The sequence below is a fragment of the Mytilus californianus genome, unplaced genomic scaffold, assembly GCF_021869535.1.
Source record: "Mytilus californianus isolate M0D057914Y unplaced genomic scaffold, xbMytCali1.0.p SCAF_1, whole genome shotgun sequence".
Lineage (NCBI taxonomy): Eukaryota > Metazoa > Mollusca > Bivalvia > Mytilida > Mytilidae > Mytilus > Mytilus californianus.
The window spans coordinates 37650710-37677457 of record NW_026262581.1 but is presented as its reverse complement, the minus strand read 5'-3'; the positions used below and the strand labels follow the sequence as shown (position 1 = coordinate 37677457).

The window sequence follows — 26748 nt, the reverse complement described above, 5'->3', positions numbered from 1 at the left end:
ATTCCTAAAATTTTGAGGCAATTACCCCCAAAATCAATCCCAGCCTTTCCTTTGTGGTATGGTACCTTGCAGTACAATTTCATAGAGATCAATACACTTGAACACAAGTTATTGTCTGGAAACTAGAAAATGCTTATTTTTGGCCCCTTTTTGGCCCCTTTTTCCCAAATGTTTTGGGCAATTACCCCCAAACTCAATTCCAGCTTTAACTTTGTGATATGGAACCTTGTAGTACAATTTCAGAAAGATCCATACACTTACACAGAATTTATTGTCATGAAACTACAAAAATGCTTGTTTTTTGCCCCTTTTTTGGCCCCTAATTCCTAAAATTTTGAGGCAATTACCCCCAAAATCAATCCCAGCATTCCCTTTGTGATATGGAACCTTGTGATACAATGTCAGAGAGATCCAGACACTAACACACAAGTTATGTCTGGAAGTTACAAAAATGCTTATTTTTGGCCCCTAATTCCTTACAACTGTTGGTACCATAACCCCCAAAATCAATCCCAACCTTCCTTTTGTGGTATTGAACCTTATGGTAAAATTTCATAGAGATCCATTCACTTAAACTAAAGTTAAAGTGAGAAAACCAATGTGTCTTCGGACGAGGACGATGACAACGTCATACCAATATACGACCGCAAATTTTTTTTGCGGTCGTATAAAAATAGCAAAATTTTTATTTTCTTCTAAATATCAAGTAATTTTTAAAATTGGAGTTATCTTCCTTTGTCCATGATTATAGTTGAATCAACTACAATCAATGCTTTATTCAATGCAATGTTTAATTTTGACTTCCACTGATAAAACACAGATCAAGTTGAATTTGGGTAGTGTCACTTTAACCATTATTGAGTTATGCCCGTTTATAAATCGAAAGATTGCAAAATTTTTAGTTTCCATTCTGTAACTTAAGTTTGCCCCAACCAAACATTCTGAAACTTATGTACACAATATTGAATAATCATTACCACAAAACTAAGATCAAGTACAATTTTTTTGTTTCTGTTTTCTAACTCTAGTTTGCCTCAACCAAATGTTATGAAACTTATACACAATTCATATTACTACATAGTACAGATTAAGTACGAAATTTGGTGAGAACACTTTTACCATTCTTGAGTTATGTCCCTTTATAAAAACAAGAGTGCACACGCTGAAATGTCTCGCCTTCTTTACTAACCATTGATATTATGTTGATAGTCCTAAATGAAAGCTTTACTACAACTACTACATAAACTTAACATGATCCAAGAAAATGAAGTCAAGGTCATATAAACCAAACGAGAAATACATGTACACCTTACAATCATTCAATACACTAAATATAGTTGACCTATTGCTTATAGTTTCTAAGAAACAGACTTAACCAAGAAAACTAAACATTGACCAATGAATCGTGAAAATGAGGTCAAGGTCAGATGAACCATGCCAGGCAGACATGAACAGCTTACAATCCTTCCATACAACAAATATAGTTGACCTATTGCTTATAGTATATAAGAAAAACAGACTGAAACACATAAACTTAACACTGAGCAATGAACCGTGAAAATGAGGTCAAGGTCAAATAAAACCTGCGAGACTGACATGTACATCATAGAATATTTCCATACACCAAATATAGTTGACTTATTGCATATAGTATAAGAAAAAAGACCAAAACTCAAAAACTTAACTTTGACCACTGAACCATGAAAATGAGGTCAAAGTCAGATGACACCTGCCAGTTGGACATGTACACCTTACAATCATTCCATACACCAAATATAGTAGACCTATTGCATAAAGTATAAGAAAAACGGACCAAAACACAAAAACTTAATTAACTATAACCACTGAACCATGAAAATGAGGTCAAGGTCAGATGACACCTGCCAGCTGGACATGTACACCTTACAATCATTCCATACACCAAGTATAGTAGACCTATAGCATACAGTATAAGAAAAACAGACCAAAACACAAAAACTTAACTTTAACCACTGAACCATGAAAATGAGGTCAAGGTCAGATGACACCTGCCAGTTGGACATGTACACCTTACAGTCCTTCCATACACCGAATATACTAGACCTATTGCTTATAGTATCTGAGATATGGACTTGACCACCAAAACTTAACCTTGTTCACTGATCCATGAAATGAGGTCGAGGTCAAGTGAAAACTGTCTGACAGGCATGAGGACCTTGCAAGGTACGCACATACCAAATATAGTAATCCTATTACTTATAATAAGAGAGAATTTAACATTACAAAAAAATCTTAACTTTTTTTTCAAGTAGTCACTGAACCATGAAAATGAGGTCAATGACATTGGACATGTGACTGACGGAAACTTCATAACATGAGGCATCCATATACAAAGAACATTCAAGCTTGATACAGCACTGAATTTGCATTGTGATTAAATATTTGACACAGCATAGGTTTCTGACACAGAATGAATGTGGTCTAAGAACTAAAAAAAATTTTATCTAACTATTTAAACCATATCATTATTATTTGCTTTTATATATAAATCAGAAATAACCAATTTAAAATGGAAAATTTTAAAGAAAAATCAAATGCTCCGCAGGGCGCAGCTTGATACGACCGCAGAGGTCGAACCCTGAACAGTTGGGGCAAGTATGGACACAACATTCAAGCTTGATACAGCACTGAATTTGGATTGTGATTAAATATTTGACTCAGCATAGGTTTCTGACACAGAATGAATGTGGTCTAAGAACTTAAAAAATTTTAAATTGGACATTCACCTATTATGGTCCAATATCCAAAATCTAAATACATGGTTAGATTCAGCATATCAAAGAACCCCAAGAATTCAATTTTTGATGAAATCAATAAGTTTAATTTTGGACCCTTTTGACCTCAATGTGGACAAAGTTGATAACGGGGCCCAAAAATCAAAAATCTAAATACATGGTTAGATTCAGCATATCAAAGAACCCCATATATTCAATTTTTGTTGAAATCAAACAAAGTTTAATTTTGGACCCCGATTTGGACCAACTTGAAAACTGGGCCCATAATCAAAAATCTTAATACATGTTTAGATTCAGCATATCAAAGAACCCTAAGAATTCAATTTTTGTTAAAATCAAACTAAGTTTAATTTTGGACCCTTTGGACCTTAATGTAGACCAATTTGAAAACAGAACCAAAAATTAAGAATCTAAATACACGGTTAAATTCGGCATATCAAAGAACCCCAATAATTCAATTTTTGATGAAATCAAACAAAGTTTAATTATGGACCCTTTGGACCTCAATGTGGACCAATTTAAAAACGGGGCCCAAAATCCAAAAACTAAATACACGGTTAGATTCAGCATATTAAAGAACCCCAAGAATTCAAGAATAAAACCCCATTGAAATTGGTCAAGAAATAAGCAATTTATACGAAGTATCTTCTTTTGCACAATACTGTGCAATTAAATATTTCTTGCTATTGCGCAATACTGTACAATTGACAATTTCTTGCTATTGCGCAATATTGTGCTATTGGATATTTCTTGCTATTGCGCAATACTGTGCAATTGAAGATTTCTTGCTATTGCGCAATACTGTGCAATTGAAGATTTCTTGCTATTCTGCAATACTGTGCAATTGAGAATTTCTTGCTATTGCACAATACTTATTATATAATAATTTACACATCCTGTTTGGTGTGTATCTCCTACCATATCATTATTATTTGCTTTTAAATATAAATCAGAAATAACCAACTTAAAATGGAAAATTTTAAAAGAAAAAAAAAAGGAAAAAAAGGAAAAAGGAAAAAAAAAAAATCCCCCCCCAAATTTTTTAAACCCCCTTATGATTCATCACCCCCAAACTCAATCCCAGCCTTCCCTTTGTGGTATGGTACCTTGCAGTACAATTTCAGAGAGATCCATACACTTGAACACAAGTTATTGTCTGGAAACTAGAATGAAATGCTCCGCAGGGCGCAGCTTGATACGACCGCAGAGGTCAAACCCTGAACAGTTGGGGCAAGTATGGACACAACATTCAAGCTTGATACAGCTTTGCATTTGGATTGTGATTAAATATTTGACACAGCATAGGTTTCTGACACAGAATGAATGTGGTCTAAGAACTTAAAAATTTTAAATTGGACATTCACCTATTATGGTCCAATATCCAAAATCTAAATACATGGTTAGATTCAGCATATCAAAGAACCCCATATATTCAATTTTTGTTGAAATCAAACAAAGTTTAATTTTGGACCCCGATTTGGACCAACTTGAAAACTGGGCCCATAATCAAAAATCTAAATACATGTTTAGATTCAGTATATCAAAGAACCCTAAGAATTCAATTTTTGTTAAAATCAAACTAAGTTTAATTTTGGACCCTTTGGACCTTAATGTAGACCAATTTGAAAACGGAACCAAAAAATTAAGAATCTAAATACACGGTTAGATTCGGCATATCAAAGAACCCCAATAATTAAATTTTTGATGAAATCAAACAAAGTTTAATTTTGGACCCTTTGGACCTCAATGTGGACCAATTTAAAAACGGGGCCCAAAATCCAAAAACTAATTACATGTTTAGATTCAGCATATTAAAGAACCCCAAGAATTCAAGAATAAAACCCCATTGAAATTGGTCAAGAAATAAGCAATTTATACGAAGTATCTTCTTTTGCACAATACTGTGCAATTAAATATTTCTTGCTATTGCGCAATACTGTACAATTGACAATTTCTTGCTAATGCGCAATACTGTGCTATTGGATATTTCTTGCTATTGCGCAATACTGTGCAATTGAAGATTTCTTGCTATTGCGCAATACTGTGCAATTGAAGATTTCTTGCTATTGTGCAATACTATGCAATTGAAAATTTCTTGCTATTGCACAATACTTATTATATAATAATTTACACATCCTGTTTGGTGTGTTTCACCTACCATATCATTATTACTTGCTTTTAAATATAAATCAGAAATAACCAACTTAAAAAGGAAAATTTTAAAAGAAAAAAAAAGGAAAAAACCCCCCCCCCCCAAATTTTTTGAACCCCCTTATGATTCATCACCCCCAAACTCAATCCCAGCCTTCCCTTTGTGGTATGGTACCTTGCAGTACAATTTCAGAGAGATCCATACACTTGAACACAAGTTATTGTCTGGACACTAGAAAAATGCTTTTTTTTGGCCCCTTTTTTGGCCCCCAATTCCTAAATAATTTGGCAATTACCCCCAAACTCAATCCCAGCTTTCCCTTTGTGGTATGGAACCTTGTAGTACAATTTCAGAAACATCTATACACTTACACACAAGTTATTGTCATGAAACTAGAAAAATGCTTGTTTTTTGCCCCTTTTTTGGCCCCTAATTCCTAAAATATTGAGGCAATTACCCCCATCATCAATCCCAGCCTTCCCTTTGTGGTATGGTACCTTGCAGTACAATTTCAGAGAGATCCATACACTTGAACACAAGTTATTGTCTGGAAACTAGAAAAATGCTTATTTTTTATCCTTTTTTGGCCCCCAATTCCTAAACGTTTCGGCAATTACCCCCAAACTCAATTCAGGCTTTCCCTTTGTGATATGGAACCTTGTAGTACAGTTTCAGAAACATCCATACACTTATACACAAGTTATTGTCATGAAACTAGAAAAATGCTTGTTTTTTGCCCCTTTTTTGGCCCCTAATTCCTAAAATTTTGAGACAATTACCCCCAAAATCAATCCCAGCATTCCTTTTGTGATATGGAACCTTGTGGTACAATGTCAGAGATATCCATACACTTTCACACAAGTTATGTCTGGAAGTTACAAAAATGCTTATTTTTGGCCCCTTTTTGGCCCCTAATTCCTTTACTGTTGGTACCATAACCCCCAAAATCAATCCCAACCTTCCCTTTGTGGTATTGAACCTTGTGGTAAAATTTCATAGAGATCCATTCACTTACACTAAAGTTAGAGTGCGAAAACCAATGTGTCTTCGGACGACGCCGGACGACGCCAGACGACGACGACGACGCCAACGTCATACCAATATACGACCACAAAATTTTTTTTTTTGTCGTATAAAAATGTGTTTTTCGGCCCCTTTTTGGCCCCAAATTCCTAAACATTTAGGGCAATTACCCTAAAACTCAAACCCAGCTTTCCCTTTGTGATATGGAACCTTGTAGTACAATTTCAGAAAGATCCATACACTTACACACAAGTTATTGTCCTGAAACTAGAAAAATGCTTGTTTTTTGCCCCTTTTTGGCCCCTAATTCCTTAAATATTGAGGCAATTACCCCATCATCAATCCCAGCCTTCCCTTTGTGGTATGGTACCTTGCAGTACAATTTCAGAGAGATCCATACACTTGAACACAAGTTATTGTCTGGAAACTAGAAAAATGCTTATTTTTGGCCCCTTTTTGGCCCCCCAATTCCTACACGTTTCGGCAATTACCCCAAAACTCAATTCCAGCTTTCCCTTTGTGATATGGAACCTTGTAGTACAATTTCAGAAAGATCCATACTCTTACACACAAGTTATTGTCATGAAACTAGAAAAATGCTTGTTTTTTGCCCCTTTTTTGGCCCCTAATTCCTAAAATTTGGAGGCAATTACCCCCAAAATCAATCCAAGCATTCCTTTTGTGATATGGAACCTTGTGGTACAATGTCAGAGAGATCCATACACTAACACACAAGTTATGTCTGGAAGTTACAAAAATGCTTATTTTTGGCCCCTTTTTGGCCCCTAATTCCTTTACTGTTAGTACCATAACCCCCAAAATCAATCCCAACCTTCCTTTTGTGGTATTGAACCTTGTGGTAAAATTTCATAGAGATCCATTCACTTAAACTAAAGTTAGAGTGCGAAAACCAATGTGTCATCGGACGACGCCGGACGACGCCAGACGATGACGACGACGACGCCAACGTCATACCAATATACGACCACAAAATTTTTTTTTCGGTCGTATAAAAATGTGTTTTTTGGCCCCAAATTCCTAAACGTTTAGGGCAATTACCCTAAAACTCAAACCCAGCTTTTCCTTTGTGATATGGAACCTTGTAGTACAATTTCAGAAAGATCCATACACTTACACACAAGTTATTGTCCTGAAACTAGAAAAATGCTTGTTTTTTGCCCCTTTTTGGCCCCTAATTCCTTAAATATTGAGGCAATTACCCCATCATCAATCCCAGCCTTCCCTTTGTGGTATGGTACCTTGCAGTACAATTTCAGAGAGATCCATACACTTGAACACAAGTTATTGTCTGGAAACTAGAAAAATGCTTATTTTTGGCCCCTTTTTGGCCCCCCAATTCCTACACGTTTCGGCAATTACCCCAAAACTCAATTCCAGCTTTCCCTTTGTGATATGGAACCTTGTAGTACAATTTCAGAAAGATCCATACTCTTACACACAAGTTATTGTCATGAAACTAGAAAAATGCTTGTTTTTTGCCCCTTTTTTGGCCCCTAATTCCTAAAATTTGGAGGCAATTACCCCCAAAATCAATCCAAGCATTCCTTTTGTGATATGGAACCTTGTGGTACAATGTCAGAGAGATCCATACACTAACACACAAGTTATGTCTGGAAGTTACAAAAATGCTTATTTTTGGCCCCTTTTTGGCCCCTAATTCCTTTACTGTTAGTACCATAACCCCCAAAATCAATCCCAACCTTCCTTTTGTGGTATTGAACCTTGTGGTAAAATTTCATAGAGATCCATTCACTTAAACTAAAGTTAGAGTGCGAAAACCAATGTGTCATCGGACGACGCCGGACGACGACGACGACGACGCCAACGTCATACCAATATACGACCACAAAATTTTTTTTTCGGTCGTATAAAAATGTGTTTTTTGGCCCCTTTTTGGCCCCAAATTCCTAAACGTTTAGGGCAATTACCCTAAAACTCAAACCCAGCTTTCCCTTTGTGATATGGAACCTTGTAGTACAATTTCAGAAAGATCCATACACTTACACACAAGTTATTGTCCTGAAACTAGAAAAATGCTTGTTTTTTGCCCCTTTTTGGCCCCTAATTCCTTAAATATTGAGGCAATTACCCCATCATCAATCCCAGCCTTCCCTTTGTGGTATGGTACCTTGCAGTACAATTTCAGAGAGATCCATACACTTGAACACAAGTTATTGTCTGGAAACTAGAAAAATGCTTATTTTTGGCCCCTTTTTGGCCCCCCAATTCCTACACGTTTTGGCAATTACCCCAAAACTCAATTCCAGCTTTCCCTTTGTGATATGGAACCTTGTAGTACAATTTCAGAAAGATCCATACTCTTACACACAAGTTATTGTCATGAACCTAGAAAAATGCTTGTTTTTTGCCCCTTTTTTGGCCCCTAATTCCTAAAATTTGGAGGCAATTACCCCCAAAATCAATCCAAGCATTCCTTTTGTGATATGGAACCTTGTGGTACAATGTCAGAGAGATCCATACACTAACACACAAGTTATGTCTGGAAGTTACAAAAATGCTTATTTTTGGCCCCTTTTTGGCCCCTAATTCCTTTACTGTTAGTACCATAACCCCCAAAATCAATCCCAACCTTCCTTTTGTGGTATTGAACCTTGTGGTAAAATTTCATAGAGATCCATTCACTTAAACTAAAGTTAGAGTGCGAAAACCAATGTGTCATCGGACGACGCCGGACGACGCCAGACGATGACGACGACGCCAACGTCATACCAATATACGACCACAAAAATTTTTTTGCGGTCGTATAAAAAGGAAAAAAAGGAAAATAAAATCCCTCCCCCAAATTTTTTTAACCCCCTTATGATTCATCACCCCCAAACTCAATCCCAGCCTTCCCTTTGTAGTATGGTACCTTGCAGTAAAATTTCAGAGAGATCCATACACTTGAACACAAGTTATTGTCTGGAAACTAGAAAAATGCTTGTTTTTAGGCCCTTTTTTGGCCCCAAATTCATAAACATTTAAGGCAATTACCCCAAACTCAAACCCAGCTTTCCCTTTGTGATATGGAACCTTGTAGTACAATTTCATAAAGTGCCATACACTTACACACAGGATGTCCTGAAACTAGAAAAATGCTTGTTTTTTGCCCCTAATTCCTAGAATTTTGAGGCAATTACCCCCAAAATCAATCCCAGCCTTCCCTTTGTGGTATAGTACCTTGCAGTACAATTTCAGAAAGATCCATACACTTGAACACAAGTTATTGTCATGAAACTACAAAAATGCTTGTTTTTTTGCCCCTTTTTTGGCCCCTAATTCCTTTACTGTTGGTACCATAACCCCCAAAATCAATCCCAACCTTCCTTTTGTGGTATTTAACCTTATGGTAAAATTTCATAGAGATCCATTCATTTAAACTAAAGTTAGAGTGCGAAAACCAATGTGTCTTCGGACGACGATGACGACAACGTCATACCAATATACAAGCGCAAATTTTTTTTGCGGTTGTATAAAAATAGCAAAATTTTTATTTTCTTCTAAATATCAAGAATTTTTAAAATTGGAGTTATCTTCCTTTGTCCATGATTATAGTTGAATCAACTACATTGAATCAACTACAATCAATGCTTTATTCAATGCAATGTTTAATTTTGACTTCCACTGATAAAACACAGATCAAGTTGAATTTGGGTAGTGTCACTTTAACCATTATTGAGTTATGCCCCTTTATAAATCGAAAGATTGCAAAATTTTTAGTTTCCATTCTGTAACTTAAGTTTGTCCCAACCAAACATTATGAAACTTATGTACACAATAATCATAACCACAAAACTAAGATCAAGTACAATTTTTTTGTTTCCTTTTTCTAACTCTAGTTTGCCTCAACCAAATGTTATGAAACTTATACACAATTCATATTACTACATAGTACAGATTAAATACGAAATTTGGTGAGAACACTTTTACCATTCTTGAGTTATGTCCCTTTATAAACACAAGAGTGCACACGCTGAAATGTCTCGCCTTCTTTACTAACCATTGATATTATGTTGATAGTCCTAAATGAAAGCTTTACTACAACTACTACATAAACTTAACATGATCCAAGAAAATGAAGTCAAGGTCATATAAACCAAACGAGAAATACATGTACACCTTACAATCATTCAATACACTAAATATAGTTGAACTATTGCTTATAGTTTCTAAGAAACAGACTTAACCAAGAAAACTAAACATTGACCAATGAATCATGAAAATGAGGTCAAGGTCAGATGAACCATGCCAGGCAGACATGAACAGCTTACAATCCTTCCATACAACAAATATAGTTGACCTATTGCTTATAGTATATAAGAAAAACAGACTGAAACACATAAACTTAACACTGAGCAATGAACCGTGAAAATGAGGTCAAGGTCAAATAAAACCTGCGAGACTGACATGTACATCATAGAATATTTCCATACACCAAATATAGTTGACTTATTGCATATAGTACAAGAAAAAAGACCAAAACTCAAAAACTTAACTTTGACCACTGAACCATGAAAATGAGGTCAAAGTCAGATGACACCTGCCAGTTGGACATGTACACTTTACAATCATTCCATACACCAAATATAGTAGACCTATTGCATAAAGTATAAGAAAAACGGACCAAAACACAAAAACTTAACTATAACCACTGAACCATGAAAATGAGGTCAAGGTCACATGACACCTGCCAGTTGGACATGTACACCTTACAATCATTCCATACACCAAGTATAGTAGACCTATAGCATACAGTATAAGAAAAACAGACCAAAACACAAAAACTTAACTATAACCACTGAACCATGAAAATGAGGTCAAGGTCAGATGACACCTGCCAGTTAGACATGTACACCTTACAGTCCTTCCATATACCGAATATACTAGACCTATTGCTTATAGTATCTGAGATATGGACTTGACCACCAAAACTTAACCTTGTTCACTGATCCATGAAATGAGGTCAAGGTCAAGTGAAAACTGTCTGACAGGCATGAGGACCTTGCAAGGTACGCACATACCAAATATAGTAATCCTATTACTTATAATAAGAGAGAATTTAACATTACAAAAAAATCTTAACTTTTTTTTCAAGTAGTCACTGAACCATGAAAATGAGGTCAATGACATTGGACATGTGACTGACGGAAACTTCGTAACATGAGGCATCCATATACAAAGAACATTCAAGCTTGATACAGCACTGAATTTGCATTGTGATTAAATATTTGACACAGCATAGGTTTCTGACACAGAATGAATGTGGTCTAAGAACTAAAAAAAATTTTATCTAACTATTCAAACCATATCATTATTATTTGCCTTTATATATAAATCAGAAATAACCAATTTAAAATGGAAAATTTTAAAGAAAAAAAAGGAAAAAAAGGAAAATAAAATCCCTCCCCCAAATTTTTTGAACCCCCTTATGATTCGTCACCCCCAAACTCAATCCCAGCCTTCCCTTTGTGGTATGGTACCTTGCAGTACAATTTCAGAGAGATCCATACACTTGAACACAAGTTATTGTCTTGAAACTAGAAAAATGCTTGTTTTTTGGCCCCTTTTTGGCCCCAAATTCCTAAACTTTTAGGGCAATTACCCCCAAACTTAAACCCAGCTTTCCCTTTGTGATATGGAACCTTGTAGTACAATTTCATAAAGTTCCATACACTTACACACAAGTTATTGTCCTGAAACTAGAAAAATGCTTGTTTTTTGCCCCTTTTTTGCCCCTAATTCCTAAAATTTTGAGGCAATTACCCCCAAAATCAATCCCAGCCTTTCCTTTGTGGTATGGTACCTTGCAGTACAATTTCATAGAGATCAATACACTTGAACACAAGTTTTTGTCTGGAAACTAGAAAATGCTTATTTTTGGCCCCTTTTTGGCCCCTTATTCCCAAATGTTTTGGGCAATTACCCCCAAACTCAATTCCAGCTTTTACTTTGTGATATGGAACCTTGTAGTACAATTTCAGAAAGATCCATACACTTACACACAATTTATTGTCATGAAACTACAAAAATGCTTGTTTTTTGCCCCTTTTTTGGCCCCTAATTCCTAAAATTTTGAGGCAATTACCCCCAAAATCAATCCCAGCATTCCCTTTGTGATATGGAAACTTGTGGTACAATGTCAGAGAGATCCATACACTAACACACAAGTTATGTCTGGAAGTTACAAAAATGCTTATTTTTGGCCCCTTTTTGGCCCATTATTCCTTAACTGTGTTGGTACCATAACCCCCAAAATCAATCCCAACCTTCCTTTTGTGGTATTGAACCTTATGGGAAAATTTCATAGAGATCCATTCACTTAAACTAAAGTTAGAGTGTGAAAACCAATGTGTTTTCGGACGACGACGACGATCTCAACGTCATACCAATATACGACTGGGTCGTATAAAATTTGCTGAATTTTTAGTTTCTGTTCTTTACTTAAGTTAGCCTCAACCAAATTTTATGAGACTTACACACAATGCTTATTACCACAAAACTCAGATCAAGTTCAAATTTGGGTAGCGGGGGCATCATCTGTGTCAACATGTGGACACTATCCACATTTATTTCCATTTGTAAAGGGGGATAACTCTAGAACGGTAAAAATGATGCCACAAAAATTCAACCTTGACCTGTGTTTTGTTGTAATAAGCATTGTGTATAAGTTTCATAACATTTGGTTGAGGCAAACTAAAGTTAGAGAACGGAAACTAAAAATTCAGCAATTTTTCCATTTATAAAGGGCGTAACTCTAGAATGGTAAAAGTGACGCCACCAAAATTCAAACTTGATCTGTGTTTTGTAGTAATAAGCATTGTGTATAAGTTTCATAACATTTGGTTGAGGCAAACTAAATTTTGGGACGTACGTACAGACGGACAAGGGTAAAACTTAATGCCCCCTCCACTACAGCGGGGGCATAAAAAATAAAGATTAAAGAGAATAATTGGGTGCTAAAATATAAAGAATAGAGAATTACTTAAAGCGATAAAAATAAATAAATAGAGAAAATTGGTCTTAAAGGTTGAAGAATAAAGAAACAAAGGACACCTAATCAAGACCCTCATAATGAAATTGGCGGTAATGCAATACACAATATCCAGCTTTTCTATTATTGACTAACTAACTATCCAGAGAGGTCCATCTATTAGAAACTTAAGTTAATAATATTTACAAAAACTATACCAGTATGTTATAGTTGCATTTCTTTTGACTATACTATACTCAGGGTTAGACATTAACTTGAAGCTTATTTATCAACTTGACCTTTGGCCAAATTATCAAGATATATTACTTATTATTACTTGTCCAAATGAGAAAACCCTCGTCCAAATTTTGTATTTGCTTAAAAATTCTTAATTGCCATTTACGGACATAAAATCATTCAAGTTTTAGCTTTCTGTTTTTCTGGTATTTTGCCTATATTCAACTTTGGTGTTGTCCAGAATGTATACATGTGAATAAGAGATGTTTGGTATATCAATGAGACAGCAACCCAACAACAAATGTTAACAACTGTAAGTTTCAGGCGTATCAAAAAGTACATTTTCTGTAAACAAACATGTGCATATGTCTCAAAAGTTTTTATCTTTTGATCAACTTATAAATGTAGTTATGTACATTCATATGTCCAGTACTTGAGGTTGAGATAATCAACAAATTTTGTTCAGGTGAGGATGACAATTTTTGTTGGTTTTTTTGTGCCATCAATTTTTTTATGCCCCTGCCGTAGGCAAGGGGGGCTTTAAGTGTTATCCTTGACCGTCCGTCCTTGCTTGTTAAAATTACGGATTAAATGATGGATGATTCTCAGCTTAGAACTCAACTAAACATACATCTCCAAACACCTATTTCTAAATAAAAATTTAAACAAAGGCTACAAGCGGACACTATAAAGTATTTATTAGACACAGCTACAAAAATATAAGGGGGATATGGTCCTACACATTTTGCCACTTATGCTGAACCAATCATCAGATCACATTCAAAGACTCTCCGACTTTGATATTGTACTATTTAAGCATTATACATTTACTTAATCATGTGGCCAGATCGACTTGGCACCTTAGGAAATTACAACAGTGATTTTGCTAAAACATGATAAACAAGAAAACAGTAAATGAGTGCTGGTCAAGAATGGAATTCAGGGACAATGTTGTAGGGAAAAGAAAAATCAGGGACAATTTCACATACAGAGCCAGGTTTAGAAACAGTGTCCACTTCATAGTTGATGCAGCCATATTGAATAGGGGGTAGAGTTCTTGGATGGCGCGGGAAATAGCAAAAAAGTATGGGAAAACCTATGCATGTTTCCAAGCAACTGTTCTGTTTGAAAGATGTTTTCCCTTTTTTGTCAAAGCATTTTCACCTCCATTATGAAAATCTGCCCCCTATTCAATACGGCTGCAATAACTGTGAAGTGGGCCTACTTTTGTAGTTCTGATTCTGGAACCTATTGTACATATTTTCATGAAGTAAGATGCTTATGAAACCTGAGGACCATTGCTGTGCACAAAAAAAAACTGATTTTAATACAAATATTGCACACAGAAATAGGAGTTAGCAATTTTATAGGAACAGTATAATTTCTTTGACCCCTGCATGTGTTTCTGTTGTAATGAGAAGGAGATTTATATTCAGCTTTTAACTCTGAAGATGGCAATAAAAATAAGGCCAGTACAACCTATAACTTATAAATATGATACTATGATTATCTCTTTTCAATCAACAGTTTTTAGACATTTTATGAAGAATCTTTTTTTTCACAGCATCTTCAAGCTTTAATCATCCTGAAACATTTTCAACCTTTAGATGTCATTTTTTACATTAAAGGCGGGATTCGGTGATTACTAACAACTTTCAATGACCAAGATATCTTTTATCATAATAGTAATCATGTTTACAGAAATGATTATCATTTCAAATAACTATAAAAACAACTTACAGAAATTATGCAATCAAGGCAATCTGGCACTGTCAAAACAATATGGTGAATCGATAAATCTCGCACAGGTAAGGTCTCGTTCTAACGTCCGTGATGTTGATTATAATTAATCTGATTGGTGTAACAGTTTCCAGTCCCGTTAGTACAATAGTCCCAGCTTTTTCAAATAGTAAATCTGTAAACCAACAAATTAAAAAAGCATGGCCCTATTGGGCATTGACAAACAAAGTTTGGTCAAAGGTGGATACATGTTTCAAAATTGTAATAAAATGCTCCGCAGGGTGCAGCTTGATACGACCGCAGAGGTCGAACCATGAACAGTTGGGGCAAGTATGGACACAACATTCAAGCTTGATACAGCTCTGAATTTGGATTGTGATTAAATATTTGACACAGCATAGGTTTCTGACACAGAATGAATGTGGTCTAAGAATTTAAAAATTTTAAATTGGACATTCACCTATTATGGTCCAATATCCAAAATGTAAATACATGGTTAGATTCAGCATATCAAAGAACCCCAAGAATTCAATTTTTGATGAAATCAAACAAAGTTTAATTTTGGACCCTTTTGACCTCAATGTGGACAAAGTTGATAACGGGGCCCAAAAATCAAAAATCTAAATACATGGTTAGATTCAGCATATCAAAGAACCCCATATATTCAATTTTTGTTGAAATCAAACAAAGTTTAATTCTGGACCCCGATTTGGACCAACTTGAAAAGTGGGCCCATAATCAAAAATCTAAATACATGTTTAGATTCAGCATATCAAAGAACCCTAAAAATTCAATTTTTGTTAAAATCAAACTAAATTTAATTTTGGACCCTTTGGACCTTAATGTAGACCAATTTGAAAACGGAACCAAAAATTAAGAATCTAAATACACGGTTAGATTTGGCATATCAAAGAACCCCAATAATTCAATTTTTGATGAAATCAAACAAAGTTAAATTTTGGACCCTTTGGACCTCAATGTGGACCAATTTAAAAACGGGGCCCAAAATCCAAAAACTTAATACACGGTTAGATTCAGCATATTAAAGAACCCCAAGAATTCAAGAATAAAACCCCATTGAAATTGATCAAGAAATAAGCAATTTATAGGAAGTATCTTCTTTTGCACAATACTGTGCAATTGAATATTTCTTGCTATTGCGCAATACTGTACAATTGACACTTTCTTGCTATTGCGCAATATTGTGCTATTGGATATTTCTTGCTATTGCGCAATAGAAGATTTCTTGCTATTGCGCAATACTGTGCAATTGAAGATTTCTTGCTATTGTGCAATACTGTGCAATTGAAAATTTCTTGCTATTGCACAATACTTATTATATAATAATTTACACATCCTGTTTGGTGTGTATCTCCTACCATATCATTATTACTTGCTTTTAAATATAAATCAGAAATAACCAACTTAAAATGGAAAATTTTAAAAGAAAAAAAAAAGGAAAAAAAGAAAAAAAAAAGAAAGAAAAAAAAATCCCCCCCCCCAAATTTTTTGAACCCCCTTATGATTCATCACCCCCAAACTCAATCCCAGCCTTCCCTTTGTGGTATGGTACCTTGCAGTACAATTTCAGAGAGATCCATACACTTGAACACAAGTTATTGTCTGGAAACTAGAAAAATGCTTATTTTTGGCCCCTTTTTGGCCCCCAATTCCTAAACGTTTCGGGCAATTACCCCCAAACTCAATTCCAGCTTTCCCTTTGTGATATGGAACCTTGTAGTACAATTTCAGAAACATCCAAACACTTACACACAAGTTATTGTCATGAAACTAGAAAAATGCTTGTTTTTTGCCCCTTTTTTGCCCCTAATTCCTAAAATTTTGAGGCAATTACCCCCAAAATCAATTACAGCCTTCCCTTTGTGATATGGAACCTTGTGGTACAATGTCAGAGAGATCCATACACTTACACACAAGTTATTGTCTGGAGGTTACAAAAATGCTTATTTGTGGCCCCTTTTTGGCTCCTAATTCCTTAACTGTTGGTACCATAACCCCCAAAATCAATCCCAACCTTCCTTTCGTGGTATTGAACCTTATGGTAAAATTTCATGGAGATCCATTCACTTAAACTAAAGTTAGAGTGCGAAAACCAATGTGTCTTCGGACAACGCCGGACGCCGACGACGCCAACGTCATACCAATATACGACCAAAAAATTTTTAATTTTTGTGGTCGTATAAAAACTAGATATCATTGAGATGGGAGCCATCTCTGTGGGCCCCACTGTGAATAATGTGTGGTAAAAAATTTGTATCTTTATCATTGGACATGGGGTTGTCAACTGAAACCAAATTTTTTAACATGGACCTTTGACCTAAGAAGTTGTACATAAATTATGACACACCCTCTGGTGTTGTTTTATATACATATCAAGTATAAACTTTGAAATCATAACGGTTCTCAAGATATAGAGCGGACACGATCTTTACCATAGGACATGGGGTTGTCAACTAAAACCAAAGTTTTTGACCTTGACCTTTGACCTAGGAAGTTGAACATACATTATGTTACACCCTCTGGTGTTGGTTAATATACATGTCAAGTATAAACTTTGAAATCATAACGGTTCTCTAGATATAGAGCGGACACAATTTGTTAAGGACGGACGGACGGACGGACACACTGATCACTATAGGGCGTCCGCCATTCGGCGGGGCCCTAATTATATCCTAAACCTCTGACCTAATGACCCTGAAAATCAATAGAAGTTTTCTACATGTAGTGTTTTCAAAGTTAAAACCTTCATTAGACTTTCCAGTAGAAAAATAAAATGCTTCGCTGGGCGCAGCTTGATACGACCGCAGAGGTCGAACCCTGAACAGTTGGGGCAAGTATGGACACAACATTCAAGCTTGATACAGCTCTGAATTTGGATTGTGATTAAATATTTGACACAGCATAGGTTTCTGACACAGAAAGAATGTGGTCTAAGAACTTCAATTTTTTTAATTTACCTATTATGGTCCAATGTCCAAAATCAAAATACATGGTTAGATTCAGCATGTCAAAGAACCCCATATATTCAATTTTTGTTGAAATCAAACAAAGTTTAATTTTGGACCCCAACTTGGACAAACTTGAAAACTGGTCCCATAATCAAAAATCTAAACACATGTTTAGATTCAGCATATCAAAGTACCCCAAGAATTCAATTTTTGTTAAAATCAAACTAAGTTTAATTTTGGACCCTTTGGACCTTAATGTAGACCAATTTAAAAAACGGGACCCAAAATTAAAAATCTAAAAACACGGTTAGATTTGGCATATCAAAGAACCCCAATAATTAAATTTTTGATGAAATCAAACAAAGTTTAATTTTGGACCCTTTTGACCTCAATATGAACCAATTTCATAGCGGGCCCACAAATAAAAAATCTAAATACATGGTAAGATTCAGCATATCAAAGAACCCCATATATTCAATTTTTGTTGAAATCAAACAAAGTTTAATTTTGGACCCCAATTTGGACCAACTTGAAAACTGGGCCAAAAATCTAAAATCTAAATACATGTTTAGATTCAGCATATCAAAGCACCCCATATATTCAATTTTTGTTGAAATCAAACAAAGTTTAATTTTGGACCCCAACTTGGACCAACTTGAAAACTGGGCCCATAATCAAAAATCTAAACACATGTTTAGATTCAGCATATCAAAGAACCCCAAGAATTCAATTTTTGTTAAAATCAAACTAAGTTTAATTTTGGACCCTTTGGACCTTAATGTAGACCAATTTAAATAAAATGCTTCGCTGGGCGCAGCTTGATACGACCGCAGAGGTCGAACCCTGAACAGTTGGGGCAAGTATGGACACAACATTCAAGCTTGATACAGCTCTGAATTTGGATTGTGATTAAATATTTGACACAGCATAGGTTTCTGACACAGAAAGAATGTGGTCTAAGAACTTCAATTTTTTTGATTTACCTATTATGGTCCAATGTCCAAAATCAAAATACATGGTTAGATTCAGCATATCAAAGAACCCCATATATTCAATTTTTGTTGAAATCAAACAAAGTTTAATTTTGGACCCCAACTTGGACAAACTTGAAAACTGGTCCCATAATCAAAAATCTAAACACATGTTTAGATTCAGCATATCAAAGTACCCCAAGAATTCAATTTTTGTTAAAATCAAACTAAGTTTAATTTTGGACCCTTTGGACCTTAATGTAGACCAATTTAAAAAACGGGACCCAAAATTAAAAATCTAAAAACACGGTTAGATTTGGCATATCAAAGAACCCCAATAATTCAATTTTTGATGAAATCAAACAAAGTTTAATTTTGGACCCTTTTGACCTCAATATGAACCAATTTGATAGCAGGCCCACAAAATAAAAAATCTAAATACATGGTAAGATTCAGCATATCAAAGAACCCCATATATTCAATTTTTGTTGAAATCAAACAAAGTTTAATTTTGGACCCCAATTTGGACCAACTTGAAAACTGGGCCAAAAATCTAAAATCTAAATACATGTTTAGATTCAGCATATCAAAGAACCCCATATATTCAATTTTTGTTGAAATCAAACAAAGTTTAATTTTGGACCCCAACTTGGACCAACTTGAAAACTGGTCCCATAATCAAAAATCTAAACACATGTTTAGATTCAGCATATCAAAGAACCCCAAAAATTCAATTTTTGTTAAAATCAAACTAAGTTTAATTTTGGACCCTTTGGACCTTAATGTAGACCAATTTTAAAAACGGGACCCAAAATTAAAAATCTAAATACACGGTTAGATTTGGCATATCAAAGAACCCCAATAATTAAATTTTTGATGAAATCAAACAAAGTTTAATTTTGGACCCTTTTGATCTCAATATGAACCAATTTCATAGCGGGCCCACAAATAAAAAATCTAAATACATGGTAAGATTCAGCATATCAAAGAACCCCATATATTCAATTTTTGTTGAAATCAAACAAAGTTTAATTTTGGACCCCAATTTGGACCAACTTGAAAACTGGGCCAAAAATCTAAAATCTAAATACATGTTTAGATTCAGCATATCAAAGAACCCCATATATTCATCTTTTGTTGAAATCAAACAAAGTTTAATTTTGGACCCCAACTTGAAAACTGGGCCCATAATCAAAAATCTAAACACATGTTTAGATTCAGCATATCAAAGAACCCTAAAAATTCAATTTTTGTTAAAATCAAACTAAGTTTAATTTTGGACCCTTTGGACCTTAATGTAGACCAATTTAAAAACGGGACCCAAAATTAAAAATCTAAATACACGGTTAGATTTGGCATATCAAAGAACCCCAATAATTCATTTTTGATGAAATCAAACAAAGTTTAATTTTGGAACCTTTTGACCTCAATATGAACCAATTTGATAGCGGCTCCACAAATAAAAAATCTAAGTACATGGTTAGATTCAGCATATCAAAGAACCCCAAGAATTCAATTTTTGATGAAATCAAACAAAGTTTAATTTTGGACCCTTTTGACCTCAATGTGGACAAAGTTGATAACGGGGCCCAAAAATCAAAAATCTAAATACATGGTTAGATTCAGCATATCAAAGAACCCCATATATTCAATTTTTGTTGAAATCAAACAAAGTTTAATTTTGGACCCCAACTTGGACAAAACTTGAAAACTGGGCCCATAATCAAAAATCTAAATACATGTTTAGATTCAGCATATCAAAGTACCCTACAAATTCAATTTTTGTTAAAATCAAACTAAGTTTAATTTTGGACCCTTTTGACCTTAATGTAGACCAATTTGAAAACGGAACCAAAAATTAAGAATCTAAATACACGGTTAGATTCGGCATATCAAAGAACCCCAATAATTCAATTTTTGATGAAATCAAACAAAGTTAAATTTTGGACCCTTTGGACCTCAATGTGGACCAATTTAAAAACGGGACCAAAATCCAAAAACTTAATACACGGTTAGATTCAGCATATTAAAGAACCCCAAGAATTCAAGAATAAAACCCCATTGAAATTGATCAAGAAATAAGCAATTTATACGAAGTATCTTCTTTTTCACAATACTGTGCAATTGAATATTTCTTGCTATTGTGCAATACTGTACAATTGACAATTTCTTGCTATTGCGCAATATTGTGCTATTGGATATTTCTTGCTATTGCGCAATACTGTGCAATTGAAGATTTCTTGCTATTGCGCAATACTGTGCAATTAAGATTTCTTGCAATTGTGCAATACTGTGCAATTGAAAATTTCTTGCTATTGCACAATACTTATTATATAATAATTTACACATCCTGTTTGGTGTGTATCTCCTACCATATCATTATTATTTGCTTTTAAATATTAATCAGATATAACCAACTTAAAATGGAAAATTTTAAAAGAAAAAAAAAAGGAAAAAAAGAAAAAAAAAGAAAAAAAAAAATCCCCCCCCCCCAAATTTTTTGAACCCCCTTATGATTCATCACCCCCAAACTCAATCCCAGCCTTCCCTTTGTGGTATGGTACCTTGCAGTACAATTTCAGAGAGATCCATACACTTGAACACAAGTTATTGTCTGGAAACTAGAAAAATGCTCATTTTTGGCCCCTTTTTGGCCCCTAATTCCTAAACGTTTCGGGCAATTACCCCCAAACTCAATTCCAGCTTTCCCTTTGTGATATGGAACCTTGTAGTACAATTTCAGAAATATCCAAACACTTACACACAAGTTATTGTCATGAAACTAGAAAAATGCTTGTTTTTTGCCCCTTTTTTGGCCCCTAATTCCTAAAATTTTGAGGCAATTACCCCCAAAATCAATTACAGCCTTCCCTTTGTGATATGGAACCTTGTGGTACAATGTCAGAGAGATCCATACACTAACACACAAGTTATTGTCTGGAAGTTACAAAAATGCTTATTTTTGGCCCCTTTTTGGCCCCTAATTCCTTAACTGTTGGTACCATAACCCCCAAAATCAATCCCCACCTTCCTTTCGTGGTATTGAACCTTATGGTAAAATTTCATGGAGATCCATTCACTTAAACTAAAGTTAGAGTGCGAAAACCAATGTGTCTTCGGACGACGCCAGACGACGACGACGCCAACGTCATACCAATACACGACCAAAAAATTTTCAATTTTTGCGGTCGTATAAAAACGGGACCCAAAATTAAAAATCTAAATACACGGTTAGATTTTGCATATCAAAGAACCCCAATAATTCAATTTTTGATGAAATCAAACAAAGTTTAATTTTGGACCCTTTTGACCTCAATATGAACCAATTTGATAGCGGGGTCCACAAATAAAAAATCTAAATACATGGTTAGATTCAGCATATCAAAGAACCCCATATATTCAATTTTTGTTGAAATCAAACAAAGTTTAATTTTGGACCCCAATTTGGACCCAACTTGAAAACTGGGCCAAAAATCAAAAATCTAAACACATGTTTGGATTCAGCATATCAAAGAACCCCATATATTCAATTTTTGTTAAAATCAAACAAAGTTTAATTTTGGACCCTTTGGACCTTAATGTAGACCAATTTGAAAACTGGACCCAAAATTAAAAATCTAAATACACGGTTAGATTCTGCATAACAAATAAATAAATGTGGTCAAAGATTTTACAAATCTAATGTGCCATACTGGTCTTCCTTTATAAATATGCATTTCTTTAAATATAATTTAAAAGCAGTGTAAGGGAAGTAACCAAAACGTTGTATTTGGATTACCTCCCTTACACTGTTTTAAATTATCTTAATTGTTCATTAGGTGGCAGGTACCAGTTTTGGTGTACCAGAACATGTGTCCCACGCAGAAATTTGGTTATAGTTAAGCATTGAGGTATATAATTGCATCATGTGGACTGAAAAAATAAATGAATGTAAATTCTAGGCTATTGTACTACACAAGTAAGTAGTTGCATACACAGATTGGGGATTTCCTTCACAAATGGGTCCAATCAGAAGTCAAAATTGTGGTCTCCTCACTTGACGGCATCCAATCAAAGTGGGGAAAAACTTCAGTTTTATGTAAACAAAAATATCTTGAGATTTTGATGGTAAGGATAGGTTCGGACAAGGCTCTAATTCACTGAATATCATTTATCTCTTGAATTTTGCCTAAAATTCTTGTCGGCTTTTAGCAGGATTCTGCAGGTAAGGATTAGATTGGTATCAGAGCATCACATTTTTTGCCTTATTTGCAATGCATTTATAAATTTTAAAATATCCATGCTGGACAGACACCCAAATTTATAGGTTTTCTATATATTCACATAAGCACGCACACATCTTAGTTACTTGAATCCATACATTTTATTTGTATATAAGCTTGAATGAATTTTCAAGAAAATAAAATCATAAATCCATGAAATTCTAAAGATTTATTGTAAAATAACTGGTTTCTGCCACCTTAAGCCTAAACATGATTTTAACATATCACAAAATGTGCCTTTTTAAGGGTTCTACAGGTGTGTGGTGTTACATTTCTTTTATTCACAGTCAATGTATAGGTCTGTTTGGAAGAAAATAGTTTTTACATGGATTTTAAGAATTATCAAATATCAAGACAGATAACTCTGTATACCAATACAAACAATGACACTCAATTGATTAGTTTTAAAATGATTATATTCACCAAACAATGATTTTATATCATAAAATATATAGAAATAGCAATTACAAAGAGAGAAAAAAGTAAAATAAGCCTCAGCATAGCACTAGAAAAAGCTGATTATACTGTATATTACCTGTTATAATGATTTATTTCACATGATATGGACATTTTCTTATTTATTTACTTTTTAACTATGAATATATGAATTCTTCTTTTTTTATAGGTCTACTACATAGTTGATACTGTAGGACAGGCTACAGAAATAAGAAAACTGGTCTCTCTCATCAGCAATAGTGTGGCAATTCTAAAATTTCAACATGCGGCCTACACAGCTAGCTCATGTGGAGAAGAGATATGAGACTGATTGCGAATAAATGTACACTTAGTTTAGTGCAGCATGGATCTACAAAGTGAAATATATGTACCAAAAATATTAGTTTATTCAAAACTAAGCCTTTTTCAGCACTGCAGTCAACAGAACAGTGATAGTGACAAGAATTGAGACTATTTAATACCTCAAACAATGGAAAAATACTTCCTGAGATCAGTTGTAAGTGGTTTTATATCATGCATGAAACAATAAACTAAAGTATTTTTGAGAACTGTTGGATAATTCATACACTGTACCAGAAAACTCACACAATAAAATTTATTAAATATGAACACAATCCTTTTTTTCTATTTTTTTTGCATTCAAAGCAGTTTGACGGCAAAAGACACAAATATTGCTTTAATAAATTTGGTCTTACAAAGCCTATTAATGTTTTTTTTTGTGCCGTAACCATATGCACTGCATGTATTTTTAATGGTAAATGACTACAGAACTCAATCAGACTAAAAAAATGGAAATATATTCTTTTTAATAAGTGGTTAAAGGTGGCAGGTACCAGTTTTGGTGTACCAGAACATGTGTCCCACGCAGAAATTTGGTTATAGTTAAGCATTGAGGTATATAATTGCATCATGTGGACTGAAAAAATAAATGAATGTAAATTCTAGGCTATTGTACTACACAAGTAAGTAGTTGCATACACAGATTGGGGATTTCCTTCACAAATGGGTCCAATCAGAAGTCAAAATTGTGGTCTCCTCACTTGACGGCATCCAATCAAAGTGGGGAAAAACTTCAGTTTTATGTAAACAAAAATATCTTGAGATTTTGATGGTAAGGATAGGTTCGGACAAGGCTCTAATTCACTGAATATCATTTATCTCTTGAATTTTGCCTAAAATTCTTGTCGGCTTTTAGCAGGATTCTGCAGGTAAGGATTAGATTGGTATCAGAGCATCACATTTTTTGCCTTATTTGCAATGCATTTATAAATTTTAAAATATCCATGCTGGACAGACACCCAAATTTATAGGTTTTCTATATATTCACATAAGCACGCACACATCTTAGTTACTTGAATCCATACATTTTATTTGTATATAAGCTTGAATGAATTTTCAAGAAAATAAAATCATAAATCCATGAAATTCTAAAGATTTATTGTAAAATAACTGGTTTCTGCCACCTTAACCATTACTTTATACATAATCTAAAAGCAGTGTAAGGGAGATAATTTCAATGATGTATTTGATTTATCTCCCTTACACTGCTTTAAATTATGTTTTGTACTAAAGTATTTGTCCATTAATGAGGACAACCTTGTTTTTCCCCCTTTTTTGCCCCTAATTCTTAAACGGTTTGAGCAATAACCCCCCAAAGCAAATCCTAACCATCCCTTTGTGGTATGGAAACTTGTAGTATAATTTCAGAGAGATCCATACACCGTTCCACAGTTATTGTCTGGAAACTAGAAAATGCTTATTTTTGGCCCCTTTTTGGCCCCTAATTCCTTAACTGTTGGTACCATAACCCCCAAAATCAATCCCCACGTTCCTTTTGTGGTATTGAACCTTATGGTAAAATTTCATAGAGATCCATTCACCTAAACTAAAGTTAGAGTGCGAAAACTAATGCTTCTACGGACGACGACGACGACGCCAACGTCATACCAATATACGACCACAAAATTTTTTTGTGGTCGTATAAAAACTGGTTTTAATAATATTAAATGAACTAATAATTTTATTTACGGGATTTCTGAAGAAAAATATCGGTTATTAATTTGGTGATGTATGGTGGGCAGGTGGGATGGCTGCTGTGTGGGCAGCTACCAAACAGTCTGTGCATTAACTTGAAAACACTTTGACAAAATCTTTTCAAATTTAGATATATGTAGTTTTCTGTGACTTAAGGAAGGTCAAGTTGGATTTTCATGATTTTAGCTTTTATCGTTATTGAGTTGTAGAACTTTTAGGAGCAAAAAGTGATCCTTAGATTGAATTTGGCCTTTTGATTTCTGAACCCTACAAAAATTCATTTATATTTTTACTTGATCCTGTTCGGGGGTCCAGATTTGCAAATATCATTTTCGTGCAGGAAAATCCGGTTTGCTGTCAATTTGACAGCCTCTTGTTTCCAAAAAAAACATCATCACTTACCTGCTAAAGTTTTACCCTTGTATACCAAATTCTGCTCATCAACAGACATAGATGTTTGCATCCATAAGATCTGTTTTACATCTGCTACTGTGTGACTAGCAGAAACCTGTAAAAAAGAAATATCAGTATCTATTTATAATATATAAATACAAATTTAACAGAAGAACTGTGTAATTTTCTTTTAAGCATGCTTATAAGCTGTCTCGTAAGCAGACTTGGAATTCAGTAAGGTAAAGGCACCTTTTTCCAAAACAACAAAATTGCTACAGCATAGTAAAATGTCCCTGCACTATATATAAGCAAGGAATTAAATTGTCAGTTAAAATGTGTCATTGAGGTACAACAAGTATGATAGTAAAAAAATATGGTAAAAGACCCATAACTCCCATAAAAATGGTCAAATCTAAATGACTGTATAATGTGGTCAACTACAGATAATGGCAAAAAATCCTATCAAGTAGGAGAATTTTCTGTGAAAGCTCTCAGAGAATCTGCTATCACAAAGTGTTACAATACTCCAAAAAATATGTATGAAAGCTTTCTGTGAAATGGTCTCAGAGGAGGTGTGGTGTATTCACAAGTTGCTATTGTCACAATACTATAAAAAAAAAAATGTGCTTCGACGAGCGCAGCTGGATACGACCGCAGAGGTCCAACCCTGAACAGTTGGGGCAAAAATGGACACAATATTCAAGCTTGATACAGGTCTGAATTTGGATTGTAATTAAATATCTGAC

The 26748-nt window shown here is 34.5% G+C and overlaps 2 long non-coding RNA genes across 4 annotated transcripts; one reads left to right on the top strand and one right to left on the bottom strand.

The window, feature by feature from the left end:
- Positions 1-393: 393 nt before the first annotated feature.
- LOC127703192 (uncharacterized) lies at positions 394-16581 on the bottom strand. Of its 3 annotated transcripts, XR_007982754.1 has the most exons (4): positions 16491-16581; positions 10462-11773; positions 1639-1679; positions 394-1489 (listed from the first exon to the last, which is right to left on the bottom strand). It is a non-coding gene; the product is annotated as an uncharacterized LOC127703192 (long non-coding RNA). The 3 variants fall into 3 exon arrangements; XR_007982759.1 differs by lacking the exon at positions 394-1489 and having other exon boundaries at positions 1497-1784; positions 10566-11773; XR_007982751.1 differs by lacking the exon at positions 394-1489 and having other exon boundaries at positions 1497-1880; positions 10658-11773.
- A 6153-nt stretch (positions 16582-22734) lies between these two features.
- LOC127703652 (uncharacterized) lies at positions 22735-24191 on the top strand. The gene is made up of 2 exons (XR_007983010.1): positions 22735-22815; positions 23745-24191. It is a non-coding gene; the product is annotated as an uncharacterized LOC127703652 (long non-coding RNA).
- Positions 24192-26748: the final 2557 nt, after the last annotated feature.